The 17,087-nt window shown below is 31.0% G+C and overlaps 1 long non-coding RNA gene across 1 annotated transcript; it reads right to left on the reverse strand.

Moving 5' to 3' along the window:
* Positions 1–7,182: 7,182 nt before the first annotated feature.
* Positions 7,183–7,711, reverse strand: LOC114167651. Its single transcript, XR_003600288.1, has 2 exons — positions 7,600–7,711; positions 7,183–7,513 (listed from the first exon to the last, which is right to left on the reverse strand). It is a non-coding gene; the product is annotated as an uncharacterized LOC114167651 (long non-coding RNA).
* Positions 7,712–17,087: the final 9,376 nt, after the last annotated feature.

A 17,087-nucleotide genomic window follows, 5' to 3' on the forward strand; every position in this document is an offset into this window, starting at 1 on the left:
TAATCTATGGGTCTATAAATACCCATGTATCCTACCATTTTGTAACATCAAGAACAACTAACACAACATCCAATACAACTACTCTCAACTACAAATACACTTCTCCAACTACTACTTTCACACTCTACTATCTATACATTTTCTCTATCCCTTCAACTATCCCTTTCACAACCTTGAATTACTATCAGTGGTATAAGAGCTACGTTCGATCATCTACTGGGCGTAGATAAACTTTTCAACTACTTCAAAAAAATTAGAACTTCATTCTATACTACTTCCAAAATATTTTCTCAACCTATGGCCACTACCAATCAAACATCATCAATTCCAGTACCTATTTTCACAGGAGAAAATTATGATTTTTGGAGTGTCAAAATGAAGACATTCTTTCGCTCCCAAGATTTATGGGACATTATAGAAGAGGGATTCACTATTCCAGAAGACACTTCCGCTCTTACTACAGCTCAGAAGAAGGAGTTGAAGGAAAACAAACAGAAGGATTCAAGGGCTTTATTTGCTCTTCAACAAGCAGTTGATGACACAATCTTTCCGAGAATAATAGGTGCCACAAACGCAAAGCAAGCTTGGAACACAATACAAGAAGAGTTTCAAGGAAGTGATGAGGTACGCAATGTTAAACTTCATTCTCTAAGACGAGAGTTTGAATTAATAAGAATGAAAGAATCTGAGACCATTAAAGATTATTATTCTAGAATAAAGGAAATAGTTAGTCAGATGAGAGCCTATGGGGAAACTATTCTTGACAAAAAAATCGTTGAGAAAATTTTAATTTCTATTCCCCAAAAATATGATGCAATCGCAACTGCGATTGAACAAACAAAAGATTTGGCCACATTGTCAGTAACACAACTAATGGGCTCTCTTGAAGCTTATGAACAAAGATTGAAAAGGCATGAAGAAGACTCAGTCGAAAATGCCTTTCAATCAAAACTAAAATTACGGTCTCAGAATAAAGAATATGAAGGAAATAAAAGTAGAGGAGAAATTTCTAGAAATAAAGAAAATTCTAGAAGCTTTCCTATGACTCGTCAAGGAAAATATCCCCCATGTGGCATATGTAAAAAGAAAAGTCACATGGAAAAAGATTGTTGGCATCATGGAAAACCTCAATGTCAATACTGCAAGAAATTTGGCCACGTAGAGAAGTATTGTCGTAATAAAAATAAGCATCAAGCAAACTTTGCTGAAGAACATAATCAGGAGCAACGCTTATTTTATGCCAATCAAGAATCTCCTAACGGAGGAGAAAGTTGGTACTTGGATAGTGGATGCAGCAATCACATGGCCAAAGATCAAAGCATCTTCAAAGACATTGATAAATCTGTCAATGTCAAAGTTCGACTAGGAAACGGTACCACAGTGGAGTCTCAAGGCAAAGGAACTGTCATGGTGGAGACAAAGAAAGGTACGAAATTCATCAAGGATGTTTTATTGGTTCCCAATCTTAAAGAAAATCTTTTAAGTATTGGTCAAATGATGGAGAATGGATATTCTCTCCACTTTGAGAAAGATACATGCAAAATTTATGACAGTAGAAAGACAGAAATTGGCCAAGTAAAAATGGAGAAGAGAAATAGAAGCTTTCCCATAAGCTTCAAACCTGGAACTAATATTGCCATGAAGGCAGAAGTTGATGACTCGTGGCTTTGGCATAGGAGATTTGGCCACTTCAACACATATGCCTTAAAGCTTTTATATAAGAAAAACATGATGAGAGATCTTCCATGCTTAAAAGAGAATAATGAATCATGTGAAGGATGTCTCCTTGGTAAACAACATCGATTACCATTCTCGACCGATAAAGCATGGAGAGCTAAAGACTTACTAGAGTTGATCCATACTGATGTTTGTGGACCAATGAGGACGCCTTCACATCACAACAACAGGTACTTCATCCTCTTCATTGATGACTTCTCTAGAATGACATGGGTTTATTTCTTAAAGGCAAAGTCAGAAGTCTTTGGAATATTCAAGAAATTCAAGGCCTTTGTTGAGAAGCAAAGTGGAAAACAAATAAAAGTACTTAGAAGTGATCGTGGAAAGGAGTATACATCTCGCGAGTTTGACAAATTCTGCGAAGATGAAGGCATAGAGAGACAACTCACAGTCGCATATACTCCACAACAAACTGGTGTATCAGAAAGAAAAAATCGCACAGTCATGGAGATGGCAAGATCAATGCTAAAAGAGAAAGGTATGCCTAACACTTTTTGGGCTGAAGCAGTCTACACTGCAGTTTACATTTTAAACAGATGTCCAACTAAGGCAGTCAAAGACAAGACTCCTATTGAAGCTTGGAGTGGAAGAAAGCCATCAGCCAAACACCTACGAGTATTTGGATCTATCTGCTACATACATGTTCCTGATCAAAGGAGGCACAAGCTTGAAGACAAGACTATACGAGGAATATTCTTGGGATATAGCACACAATCAAAAGGCTATCGAGTTTACAACCTACAAACAAAAAAGCTCGTCATTAGTCGAGATGTTGAAATTGATGAAAATGCTTCTTGGAATTAGGAAGAAGAAAAAGTTGTTAAAAGAACCACTTTAGTTCCAGTGCAACAATATCAAGAAGAAATTCAAGAAGATGCAGAAGCTTCAGGTACACCTTCTCCACCTCCATTAGAAGATTCTTCACTAGAGTCCACTCCAAGACGAGTAAGATCTTTGGTAGACATATACGAAACCTGCAATATGGCCATGATTGAGCCTAACTGCTATGAGGAAGCATCAAAGCAAGAAATATGGGTCAAGGCTATGGAAGAAGAGGTTAAAATGATTGAGAAGAATAACACTTGGGAGCTCGTAAACTGTCCTCAAGGAAAAGATATCATTGGAGTGAAATGGGTATATAAAACAAAGCTCAATCCTGATGGAACTATACAAAAGCATAAGGCCAGATTGGTCGCAAAAGGATACTCACAACAACCAGGAATCGACTACAATGAGACATTTGCTCCAGTCGCACGACTAGATACAATAAGAGCTCTAATAGCCCTAGCAGCACAAAAAGGATGGAACATCTATCAACTAGATGTCAAATCAGCCTTCCTAAATGGAGTGCTCGAAGAAGAGATTTATGTTGAACAACCTCAAGGCTTCATCAATAAAGGCAATGAAGGCAAAGTACTAAGACTAAAAAAAGCCTTATACGGCTTGAAGCAAGCTCCTCGAGCATGGTATAACAAGATTGATCAATACTTCATCGATCAAGGATTCAGGAGGAGCAAAAGTGAGCCAACACTATATATTAAAGCACAAGGTCAGTATCACCTCATTGTCTCCTTATATGTCGATGATCTTATCTATACAGGAAACAATTTGGAGATGATGAAAGAATTTAAAGAAGACATGATGAAGACATTTGAGATGACCGACCTTGGGTTGATGAACTATTTCCTCGGTATAGAGGTGAAACAACAAGAAGACGGCATATTTATCTCTCAAAAGAAATATATTGAAGCCCTATTGAAGAAGTTCAAGATGTATGATTGTAAACCTGTCGCTACTCCATTGGTGGTAAATGAGAAACTACAAAAAGATGATGGAGCACAAGAAACAGATGCATCACGCTACAGAAGTTTGATTGGAAGTCTCTTATATCTCACAGCCACAAGACCAGACATTATGTATGCCACAAGTCTTCTATCAAGATTCATGCAAAAGCCAAGTCAGATTCATTATGGAGTAGGGAAAAGAATTTTAAGATATCTACAAGGCACAAAGGAGTTTGGAATATGGTACAAAACCATGACTAACTCAAGGATCATTGGCTACACCGATAGTGATTGGGCAGGATCAAAAGATGACATGAAGAGCACCTCAGGCTATGCTTTCTCGCTTGGATCGGGAATATTCTCTTGGGCATCAAAGAAGCAAGCAACTGTTGCACAATCAACAGCTGAAGCAGAATATGTGGCTGCTGCTGAAGCAACAAGTCAAGCTATATGGCTTCGAAAGATATTCAAAGATATGGGAGAGAAACAAAGTGGACCTACTACAATAAACTGTGATAATAAATCAGCTATCGCAATGACGAAGAACCCAATACATCATAGTAGAACAAAACACATAGCAATTAAATACCACTTCATCAGAGAAGCGGAAACAAATATGAAGATACGACTTGAGTACTGCCCGACAGAAGATCAAATTGCAGATATCTTCACAAAGGCCTTACCAAGACCAAGATTTGAACTACTACGCGCTATGCTTGGAGTTACCGAATTTGCATCAAGGAGGAGTATTAAAGTATAATGCAAATTCTAGAAGAATCTAAAAAAATATAAGATAGAGTTATTGAAATGTAAAGAAACTTCTAGAGTATTGGAGAAAAGCCTAGGATAGAAAGAAAAATCAAGAACATTCAACTATGTAGAAAAATCTAGAAGTATTTGCATTAGTTCTAGCTAGGAGTTTCTAGAATAATCTATGGGTCTATAAATACCCATGTATCCTACCATTTTGTAACATCAAGAACAACTAACACAACATCCAATACAACTACTCTCAACTACAAATACACTTCTCCAACTACTACTTTCACACTCTACTATCTATACATTTTCTCTATCCCTTCAACTATCCCTTTCACAACCTTGAATTACTATCAATTTCTTAAATCATCATCAAGTGGAATTCCTAACTTATTCAGGTCTAATTTGCCCCAAAGGTCATCAAAGATTAAAAGGGTGTTCCCTTTTTCTTTCTTTAACCTCCTTCGTAAACAATCGGCTCTCACATTTTCACCTTCTCCTTCCAATCTCAATCCTAACACGTAGGCAATTTCTTCCTGAATCTTTTGTGGGTTAGGATTGTCTGTTATTTCTACTTTAACCACCACGTCAAACAAATTCTTGTCTTTAGCTTTCCTTGCAATTTCTTTGATTAAAGTGCTCTTGCCCACACCACCTGGCCCGAACAATCCAACCATTCTCACAGTGGAATCTTCAAGTTGTGTCATTACATTTTCTATTATGGATTTTGTAGAACCAAATTCTACAAATCCATAATTAATCAACGTGGTATCATTAGATGTTACATTTTGTCGATAGGCAACTTCATCAGACTTGGGGGACTCATCAATTAGCTTTTTAACATCAATTTCCATTTTCTTTGATTTTCTACTTAACCTGTGTCTATTCCACAAGTATGGAAAAACAATAAAATTGGGCGACCGAGCCTTTTTGTGGCTCTCATCATTCACAAAATCCTCAACTATAATTTTAATTTCATCCACTTTTTGAACCCATTCTGTAACTTTACCTTCAATATTGTTTAGATTTTTCACAGCCTCATCACATTGTTGATCAATCCTCTCCTTTTCAAATCCAAGACTCTTAACACTATCTTTCAGTTCAACAAAATTTTGTTTGTAATGGATGATGTAAGTCACATGTTGCACACCATATTTCAATATAAAATCAATTACTTCTTCGGCAGCTTTTGCAAAGGGCCCCAAAGAATTCATCTTGGAGTCTTATTATATATGTTGTACACGATGGGACTACATTTCTTTCCCAACAAAGAATAAAGTAAAAATATATCAGTCACTGACTAAATAAAAAGTGAGGATAATGTTTAATCAATAAAAAATCACATGTACATGTACTAAAATCAAATCTATCAATTAAAATTTATAAAGGCATAGAAGCAAAAATATTACGTAGTGTATATGAGATTATATTTTAAGAAATTATTTGACAAAAGAAAAATGTTGCGCAAATGTAAACGACTATGCATACTTATCTTATTTTTTTGAACAATTTACAAAATTAAAATTTTGTAATTTGTATTTTAAAGGATTTATGTTGAAAGAATTTAAATAGTTTAAAAGAATGTGATAACTTTATAATGTTAGAAATCTCCCATCGACTAAAGATAAGACGATTACATAATATATAAGTAGGTGCAAACCCTATCTTATAAACTAGTTTTGTGTAGTTGAGTTAAACTTAATATCTACTTCTTAACGTGATATTAAAGTTAAGTTAAAGCATGTTCCGGTGGATATTTGTTTTTTGTTGGACATATCGTGCCACCAGGCTATCGGCTAGAGGATTTCATAAAAAGACAAAAGTTTTCAAACTTTTAATAGTTTTGACTTCATATATACTTTGTCGATAAAAAAATGACTTCATATTTTAGTTCTCTATGCATTATTTTTTTTTTCACTTTTCCTAACGATTTTGATTACCAAGTACAAATTATAGCCTTTATTATCATAAAATATTAAAAATATGTATTCATATACTAGTGCAAAAAGACCATACGAGTTCTCCTAATATGCCTTAGACTTAAAAAAAATAGGTCTTTTAAAGTGCATTGACATTTTTGAAATTACGGGAACAATATAGGTTTTGGTTCTCTTAATTATTGAAACCTAAAGGCTAATAGGTTTTTGATTCTTAAGCAACTGAAAAGTAATTTCAATATTAAACTTTTTAAAAATATTTTAGAAGGTATAGATTTCAATTCTCTAAGTGACTGAAGTCTATACCTTGACTCCCTACAATAGCTTCCAAAATTTCACTACTGTTTTAAAATAATTTACCTAAATGACAGAGGTATAGGTTACGGCTCTCTATGAAACCGAAGTCTATCCCCTAATAGGCTTTGATTATTTGAAATTACTTGATTAAATTAATACACTACAAAAATAATTGTTTTTAGCGGGGGTTATATATGGTGTTTCTGGGGGTTTTAACCCCCACTAATGGTTTTACCAGGGGTTTGAGATTCCCCTGGGAGTGCAAGCGTGGCTAACGGATTACCGGAGGTTTTTAGCAACCCCTGGAAGTAGCGCAATTTACTGGGGGTTTCGAAAACCCCCGTTAATGCTTGGGGTTCTGAAAACCCCCATTAATGCCTGGGGTTCTGAAAACCCCCAGTAATGCATGAGGTTCCAAAAACCCCCAGTAATGCATGGGGTTTACAAAAACTCCAGTAATGCTTGGGGTTCCAAAAACCCCCATTAATTCCTTGAAAACCCCTGTTAATACCAAAAAGTTAGTGCTCATATTATTATGACATTGCTATAATGCTAAAGTTGTACTTTCCTGATAATTGATTTGTTTAATTAATTATTTGAGTACGAAAAGAACCTTATTTTATAAAATTTCCTATTTATTACTTAATATTTTGGTATCAATCAATACAAATAAGCAAAACCTTCAATGCCACTTCAAAATAAGCAATCAATACAAATATTCATTCAAATGGTACCAATACAAATATTCATTCAAATGGTACCAATAGAACTAGCAGTCATAATGCTCTTAACATAATAAGTGTTGGAGAGGTAGCATTTGAATGACAATGACATAATAAGCAATGCACTATCTACCTATAATAAAACCAAAATTAACCAAAAGTTTCCTAGAAGCATATTTGTTGACAAATTTCAAAAGTAAACGAAAAATATCATCTAATGCGGTGTTGGATGTTGATCATTTGTTTCTTCGTTAGGAACACTTCCTTGATCAGATACCTAACATATGAAAAATAATGATAATTAATAACTTTCCAAATAATAATATCAAACATATATTAATTTAATCAAGTTTTAAATATTACCGTTGGTGCATGATGCACAGTAGAATCACGAGGCAACTCTCCTTGATAATTTTGTACCAAAAAATTAACCATTGCCTTCATTTCATTGAGTTGGGATGTTAATGTAGAAACCTATTTTAAAACACAAAATTAATGTACAAGCTCTTCAATGCATTTCAGATTCTCACTATTACTGTAAGCTGGAGCTGAAATCCTGAAACATAGCATAAACCTCTGTTACACTTTCACATCATAAACCTTGCAAGTATGTGAGTTAAATATTAAAAGTGATGTGAAATAATAAAAGTGATGTCAATATTTTTTTCTATAAATAACATATGAAATATTTTCCATGAAAATTATATAATAAACTATAATATAGCCTTCACCTTCTATAAGACGTTTCTTAACTTTCATAGTGCATAGAATAAATAAATATATAATTTAGTTGAAGGACTGATCATAACTTATAAAAATAATTTAAAGAGGAGAAATATATTTAACTTTAATTTTAAATATTCTAAATCTATTTAGAGTACAACATTTATTAAATCCTTACTTTTATCATTTAATCTTTTACTATATGAATCATTTTAACTTATTTATTGAAAATTAATAAATAACTTCTTTTGTCCCCACATGCCTTATTTGTCATATTGAAGTTAATTAATCATCAGAAAATTAACCATATTAACATATCATATTATATTAATATGTAATAGGCACACAAAAAATAGCATGTGAATAAATGACATGATGTTATATATAAAAAAAATCCTACTTTATGTCTTTATATATATTTTCTGTCTTTTTTTAATTTTCTGTTTTTGTCACCATACCTAAAATGAACACCCAATTAATTCTAAAAATGTTTATAAAGAAATCTGTTGTAACTTACAATAACCCGCAATGTAACATTGTTATTAATTATGTAATAATACAACCTAATCTTTTATGACTTTGAAATTATAGTGCAATTACAAAACATTCACTTTAACATAAATGGAAACTTGTTTGTCTTAACATTGTTTGATTCATATAATACAAGACTGCAAAACTTTTGTGCAATGTTGTCTTCAAATGACAGTATGCAATATCTATGTAATTGAACTTAGTTTTTCAAAGAATTTCTACTCGAGTGATATTCCAAGATGCTTAAAGAATTTGACAGTAATGTCTAAAAAGATCATCAACAGGGGTCCAATTCTAAATCAGATATATTGCTCTATCAATCTTACTTACCATGAACCTTATCATTCTTTTCCATCCAAGTATGATATACACTTAACATAACATGTATGTGGAAAGGTGTGGAACTGTGGTTTTCGGATCCAGAGTTACAACTTAAAGAGCATTGATCTTTCGAGTAATAATTTAACAGGTGAAATACCAAAAGAGATTGGATATTTGGCTGGCCTGGTTTCTCTAAATTTATCCCAAAATTATCTAAGCGGAGAAATTCATTTAGAGATAGGAAATTTAAGTTCACTGGAGTCCTTGGACTTATCAAGAAATCGTATCAGTGGGGGAATTCCTTTTTCTCTTTCTCAAATTGATGATCTAGGCAAATTAGATTTATCACACAACTCTCTTTCAGGGAGAATCCCACGAGAAAGGCATTTTGAAACCTTTGAAGGCTATAGTTTTGAAGGAAACAGAGATCTTTGTGGTGAACAGTTGAACAAAAGTTGTCCTGGAGATAGAGATCAAATGACAGTAAAGTTCCCAGAAGTTGAAACAATCAATGGTGATGAAGACAATGTCTTTTATGAGGCATTATACATGAGCATGGGGATAGGATTCTTTACGGGATTTTGGGGCTTATTAGGGCCTATACTACTTTGGCATTCTTGGAGAAAGGATTACATGAGATTTGTGAACAGACTGATAAATTATATATGTGAATGGTCCACACTTTAGGAACATATGTACTTTAGGAGCGATCCTTTTTAGTTCATATGTTCGTTTCAGGATCTCTGAGAACCTTTTTCTATGGTCCACACTTCTCTTATACCATAGTTACTAAATTCTACTCAAATGCAATGATTACTATAATTTTTCTAAACAGTTTTCGGTTCACTCTCGAATTCACAAAAATTTGAGAAACTTGATTAGTACCATTGGAAAACATGGTTAACAAAAAACCTTAGTCTTTAAGCATATAATCAGATAAGAACAAAATCTAAGAGTACAAAATCAGAGATGAAGCTGCAAAGAGCAAAGAGGAGCACCTGAACAGAACTAGGGATCACATTGTTACAATGGCTACAGTGGTTGTGGAATCACACTCCGATTGCGGTGGCTATGGCACTGCCAGAGCTACTACTTGATGGTGGGAAAATAATCAGTGACTTAGGGCATGAGTAAGAGAGATGAAATTGAAAGAGGAAAACGAAATCGAAAGCAACAACACAAGAAAATGAAATCAAAAGCAATGATGTAGGGAATGAAATCGAAATTGAAATGAGACGAAATAGAAAATAGGAGATGAAATCGAAAGAGAAAGAGCAATAAAAAAGTAAGGAGATGAAATTGAAAGCAAGATAACGATCTTCATTACCTTAAACTTCAACCAAAAATGGTGAAGCCACGGTGGAGGCTCAGTGGAGATATAGTGGAGGCACGCACGAGAAGGGCTTATTTTATGACTACTAGGGTAAAACAAAGAGAAAGAAAGAGAGGAGGAAAGGGTAACGGGTCAAGTAATTAAAAATTACGAAAAAAGGAGAAAATTAAAGAGACATTCCCTGGGTTTCTTAAAAAAACCCTGGTAGTTAAAAGGGGCTTTTAAAACCTCCGCAATGTGTATATTTTATTGGAGGTTATGATAACCCCAAGTAATAAACCCCAATTAAAATGTTATATTTTTGTAGTGCTATAGCTCTGCTTAGGGTAAAATTTTGGGAATTCTACATACGTGCATGTCATTGTCGCACCATTCCATTCACGCACAATCTTCTACTGCTATTGTTGTGAACTCCTCTCCAATTTTCTCATTATGAACATGTCCCCATTTCTACCACTACTCGATTCCTTCTTCCTCTTTTTCCACCACAATGAGGTTTGTTCTTTTTTCCATTTTTTTTTTGTTAAATTCTTAAAACACGCATTTTTGTGTCACCATTTGTCAACTGTATTTTTATTGATATTCGAGTGCATATTTGATTGTGGTTGATAATCAGTTTCATTTTTTGTAATCTAAAGACCAATGCAAAATGCTGACAAAATTTAGAGAATTTTAAGAAATGTTGTTTAAAATTGATATGTACCAATTAAAAAAATGAATCTTCTTGAATGTAATGGATACAAAAGTGAGGTGATCATTCATTTAAAGATTACTGAAATTGTTTGTACAATTTCATTATATATACGTATGAATCGAGATTGGATCAATTAACAACTCATCAATGTTGAGTATGAGAGAAGAATTAGAGAATTTATACAATTTGCACAACATAATGAGGGTATAAGTGGTGATGAAGTGCAATTTAGATGTTTTTGGCGAAACTATTCGAAAGGGAGAAAGTTGAATGTAGCCGAAATTAGGGAACACCTTATGTGTGATGGTTTCCTTCGAAGTTATACAACATGGACATGACACCACAAATTAGACTTCCAATTGTCTCCTGAACTAAACATGTTGACTCCACCATGACAGATTGATTGGAAGAAGATCGATTAGAGGACATGATTCACAATGTTGGAGCATAAGCTTTTGTACAAATGCATGTGAATGAAACGATGTCGACTGATGAGGAGACTCCATTGTATGTCGGTTCAGCTAAGCTCACATGGTTGTCCACAGTGTTAAGGCTTATGAAGTTGAAGATGACTAATGGGTGGACCGATAAGAGTTTCACAGAATTGTTGGTGTTGTTGAATGAAGTGCTTCCAAATGGATACACTACCTACTTTTAATTATGAGGCCAAGAATATTAAATAAATGTTTTATGTTCAGGTGTGTGTGTGTGTGTATGTATATATATATATATATATATATATATATATATATATATATATGTGTGTGTGTGTGTGTGTGTGTGTGTGTGTGTGTGTGTGTGTGTGTGTGTGTGTGTGTTTAATGTTAGTAAGAATACGGGGTTGAGTGATGTATATATGTTCATAGACCCGAACTCATTCATCAAGGCAATAAGTTGATGACACTCAAGCATATGTTACCAAATGTTTTGAAGAAAGGAAGCAAATATATTTAGTCCCTTATATATCTTCGTAAGTGTAGTTTGTTGTATTATAATTATAATCTATCATTTTAAGGTATAACAATGATTGTATTTTTAATTAGGCATCATCAGTAGCTAGTTGTAGTTTGTAGAACATTGTCGTATCTCTTTGCACAAGCCTCCCCCAAGCATCTCAAACAAATAATCGATTGGTAAGAACCTCAATTTTATGAACTTTTTTTTTATATATAAGTGTATCTTGAAACATTTCCATTTTCATACTTCATTTGCTGAACATAACACATTATTAGGGAGATTAACTGCTACGACAAAAAAACTTACATAGTTGTCCCTTTAGGTCTGTTATTTTGATTTATAATTGTATTGATATATTGTAGTCTCCTAAATAAACCGTCTCATATGAGTGTGGTTACTATATTATATAAGGATGACAATTGTTATTCATGCTGTGCTACAAGTGATTGGGAAAAATTAGTAATTTAATTGAATCAAATACTTTACAACTTTGTCATTTTATATACTATAATTGAAATTATTTTGTTTTGTGCAAAGATTCAACAGACCAATGCATGAGAAGTCAATACAGTGTATAAGGAAAGTTTGTGCAAAATATATAATAAAAATGTATAAAGATACGAAACATTTACTTGTAAAATATTAAAATTGGAATGATATAAAATTGTCATTTATATATTGTTATATGTAGATTCTATGTGCTCGTTTTTTTATTGTTATATAAAGAACTAAATTTTACAATTCATCTTTGTAGAGGATATTTCCATGACTTCATCTTTTGCTCATATGATATTATTGGAGAGGATATTTAAGCTTTGTATTTAAATCATAGTTATAAAAGATCCGTTCCTTGTTTGAGTGTATATATCATTATAAAATTTGTTTCTATTTTCAATTGGTTATAATGGTGAGATATTACTCTATGTGAGTAATGATGAAGGGAAATTGCAACATTTTATTCTTTGTTTGTATATAAATTGAAGTAAACCAATTGGCTCCTGTTAATATATGTATTTTTGCTGATAAAAAAAATCACTAAAACCGAAACTTATTAAGCTAAATAGAGCTTGTATCATTTCAGCAATGGATCCATTAAAAGACCTAAAGTAACTGGTAATTTAAAACGGAAATTTTTTTTCAAATACAACCACTTGACATTGAACTTTTATATTTATAAAAAAAAAAGTAAAAGATAAAATAATAGGTATAAGATAAATGTAAAAGTTTATTGAGTGTCGAAACAATGAAATTCAATTTAAATCTAACCTTGAGTGTGAGACGACAAACTAAGAATAAGAAATCTCTTATTCATCACCATTAAGCGCTCCATTTTCCATTTCTTTTCCCCTTTTTCTTTCTCTTTCCCTTTCTGAACATTCCCCTCGTTCGAACTGCTGCTTCCGCTACAGTGTAAAACTTCAAATTATTGGTAACTTCATAATATTTGTAAAACCGTGACAGTTAAAGATGTAAAAGTTGTACGTAAAATCCATCTTTTATGAATCAAATTTCTTAAAATCTTAATAAAAAACGAGCAGATATTTTGATTGATAGATTGATTATATAAGCTACAAAAATACCTGTGTTATTGTTATTGGATGATCTCTATGGGATTTGTCTTTACCACACTTCCAAATGGGAACACTGAGTAACACTGGAAGAGAATATACACTCAGAGCATATGAGAAAGAAATGAGGAAGTATAAACGAAAGTGTTAATACTTTTCTTTGCGAAGGTTTCACAAGTGCGAGAGCGTTCATATAGGTTTTATGAGTCTTATAAATGAATTCAGGGAAAAATAATATTTTCGTTGATCCATGAATTGGATCTTTCTGTAATAAATGCTTGTGTTATAATAATTGATCGAGGGTTCTCTATTTAAAGCTAATATACTCAACTTGTTTAAAGGATTTAGCCTTAAAATAATTAGTGGATTCAAAAATGAGTGAGTAACTTTTATTATACGTATGCCACTACAAAGAAAAAAAAAAGGTGAATGTTATTTAATTATTAAATCAATAAATTATATTATATGCACAGATGAAAAAAATATACAAAAAGAGTTAATTATTTCGACTATAACCACATGCTTAACCCGGATACTACGTTTTTCATGTTCCCTTCTTTACAAGAAAAAATTAATAATTAGTGCAACTATATTGTCACCTGTATGATTAGAAAAAATCGAGGAACTAGTACTTCTTTCATGATAAATTTTTAATCTAACTTTTCACATGCGGATTGACACTAGATTTTTACATGGAAGATTAAAGAACTAGCTTTGTTCGTTTTAAAAAATTAAATTTATTTTTTATATATTAAAATTAAAATTGAAATTTGTATATAAATAAAGGGCTTTTATTTAATATTTTAAATAATAAAGAAAGAGACTAGTTTTCTATATATTAAAAATAAATATTTGTTTCGTAAAACCAAATAACAAAAACGTCCGTTAAAACTTGTTAAAAATAATTTAGGAGGTATTATTGAGATAACTTTAGTTAACGTTCTAAGTTAGTTAAAATAACATGATATTAATTATATATAGGTTGTCATAAGAATTAGTAAAAAGTTAGTCCGGATTACTCTTATATACTGGTCCATGAGTAAAAACATACATATACTCTTTGAAACATAAAGTTTAATGTTATTTACATCATTTAAGAAAATTTAAATCTTTCTTATGAATAAAATTTAGGTTATGATGGTTTCTTATATCGATGAGGGATTTCTTTGAATTTTAGAGAGATCGTGTCGATTTACATTTGTGTATACAATTTAAAGTTTTTTATGTTTTTCATGAAAAAAATTTATTGTGTTGATAAATTATTTAATTTAAGTTGTATTCGAGGATTGTATTAGTGGTTTAGTACTATTTTTTTTTTTTAATCTATAACTATATATAAAGAAGTTTTTTTTTTTGTCCACATTTCATAATTTCAAGTTTGCTATTTACAATATAATTATTTGTTAAATTTTTAAAAATTAATAGTTTCTTTTACATATTTACTATAAAATTGTTTATCTTTTCTCTTTTATTTTTTCCTATTCATCAACAATTATACTTTTATATTTTCTCCATTCATTTTACTTTATTTTTAATAAATATAAATTTATTTTGTATATTAATCTAATAACATTACAATATCATCACCTACTAATATAATATCATATATATTTAAAAAATACATATATAAAAACGTTATCGCATCTATGTTTACACCACACATGTGTTTACGCCACATGCATGTGTTTACCTAGTAAGTATAATTTAAATATGTTTTATGAAGTGCAATTTTTGATTATGGATTTGGTGTGGTCTCTTCTTCTTCTTTTTTTTTTCATTTTTTATTTTAATAAATGTAATAACAAATAATCGATGAACTTTGAGAGGTTAACTATCCAAATGTCAAAGTTTAGGATGATGCTTGCTTACATACATGAAATCACATGTAAATCTTCCTTAACTTGTATGCAGCAACATAAAGGTTTTTCTCATATGTTTAGAATATTTTTTTGTTGGGATAAGTTTTTTTTAACTGGAATGGATTGAAAATTTTAGTACTTATGAAGTAGAAGTTGGCATCTTCAACACAAAATTTTAATTTGGCAGACGTACTTATCATTCTAAAAATATCTAAACATACATGTCATTCATCAATCATATATCTTGTGTATCAGATTATTTGCCACTTGTAGTGTTCACATGATACGGTCGGGTAATATCCAACCAATACTGTGTTGAATTTTAACCATTTATTGTTGTCATTGTTAAACATTACTACATGTGCTTTATGCAATTGGAAAGTTGAATAATCAAACGTAATGCAGTTGACACGATGACATTTGGCTTATGATTAAACATGCAGATATAGGAGAATGACTTTTGGCTTATAATAAAACATGTTGCCCTTACTTAAAACAGCATTAGATCTACTTTTATTTGACTATGATTAATTAGAACAATTTCTGATTGTCACACGAGGCCACCTTCCATATTTAATAAACTAAATTACTGATTAAATGGTTGAGACAGTAATGACTATACCAGATATCATCTAATCACTATCATAAGTTCATAACAAAACTAGTCGATGACTATATATTATATAAGTCAAAGCTGTTTAATATTTCATTTATAATACCTTATTTTACAATGATCATGCTCAGACTGGAATCATTCGTGAATGGTGCATATATTAGATCCAAATTAATCCATGGCAACGTCAACTCCTGTAGTTCTTCTACAATGATATACTAGTACAGTAGTGCATCTACGTAAATTAAATTAATTATGAAGGATTCTATATTGAAAAAAAAGGTGTTTGAAACTTTCAATTTTTACAAATAATTTTAATAATACGTTTAATTCTACTGTATTCAAGTTGATTGAAAATATTTAAATATGGTAGAGTGATATTTAATACAAGAGCTATATATTTTGGCTTATAATGAGAAATATAGTTGGTAATAGAGAAATGCTAGAAAGACATTTTGCTTATCGTTGAACAAATATTTCTTTTTACTGGTTGAATTTTATTTTAAATTTAAAATTTTGTACGTGAAAAATGGTACTTTTTTTGTGCATTTGTATGCCTAGCAATGATAAATAATAATGCATAATTTTTCATGTCTTAACGTGTAATGTGTGTTGACCTAGAGATGAAAATTAAAATTAAATATATATAATAATATATTTTTATATTTATTTGTAATAAATTATTTTATTAAAATTTTGTAATTTTTTATAAACTCATGTGAATATATTTTTAATTTAATATTTATAAATTAATTGAAAACAAAAAATTTGAAGAGTGACAATAATAAATAGGATAATTTCAATATATTCTAATTATGGTAAGAGAAAATTATCATGAAAAAATGTTGTAATTATGGTTTTTGTTTTTTTAATTAATTTTGATAAATATATATTTATTTGGCCAAAATAATTTATGTAATAATTTTCTTTTGTGTGTAATAAATTAGAAAAATAAAATTAAATAATAATATGATTGCAAGTGAAAATATTTGAAAAGAAATTTAATGTAAAGTTAAAAATTGGTAATTGTAAAACATTTAGGTTTATTTATAAAAAAATTATTTATAACAAATATTTAAAAAGTAGAGTTTTTTTATAAAATTTTATTTAGAAAAAATATATAACTTTAAAATATGGAAAATTAGAACAATTCTTAATAGAATTTTATAAAACTTTGAAATAAAAAGATATAAAATTCAAAAATTTAAATTTAAATTTAAATTTGAAGTTATTAATTATTTAAATTTAATTT

Source organism: Vigna unguiculata, chromosome 10 (assembly GCF_004118075.2).
Source record: "Vigna unguiculata cultivar IT97K-499-35 chromosome 10, ASM411807v1, whole genome shotgun sequence".
In the NCBI taxonomy this organism is placed as follows: Eukaryota; Viridiplantae; Streptophyta; class Magnoliopsida; order Fabales; family Fabaceae; genus Vigna; species Vigna unguiculata.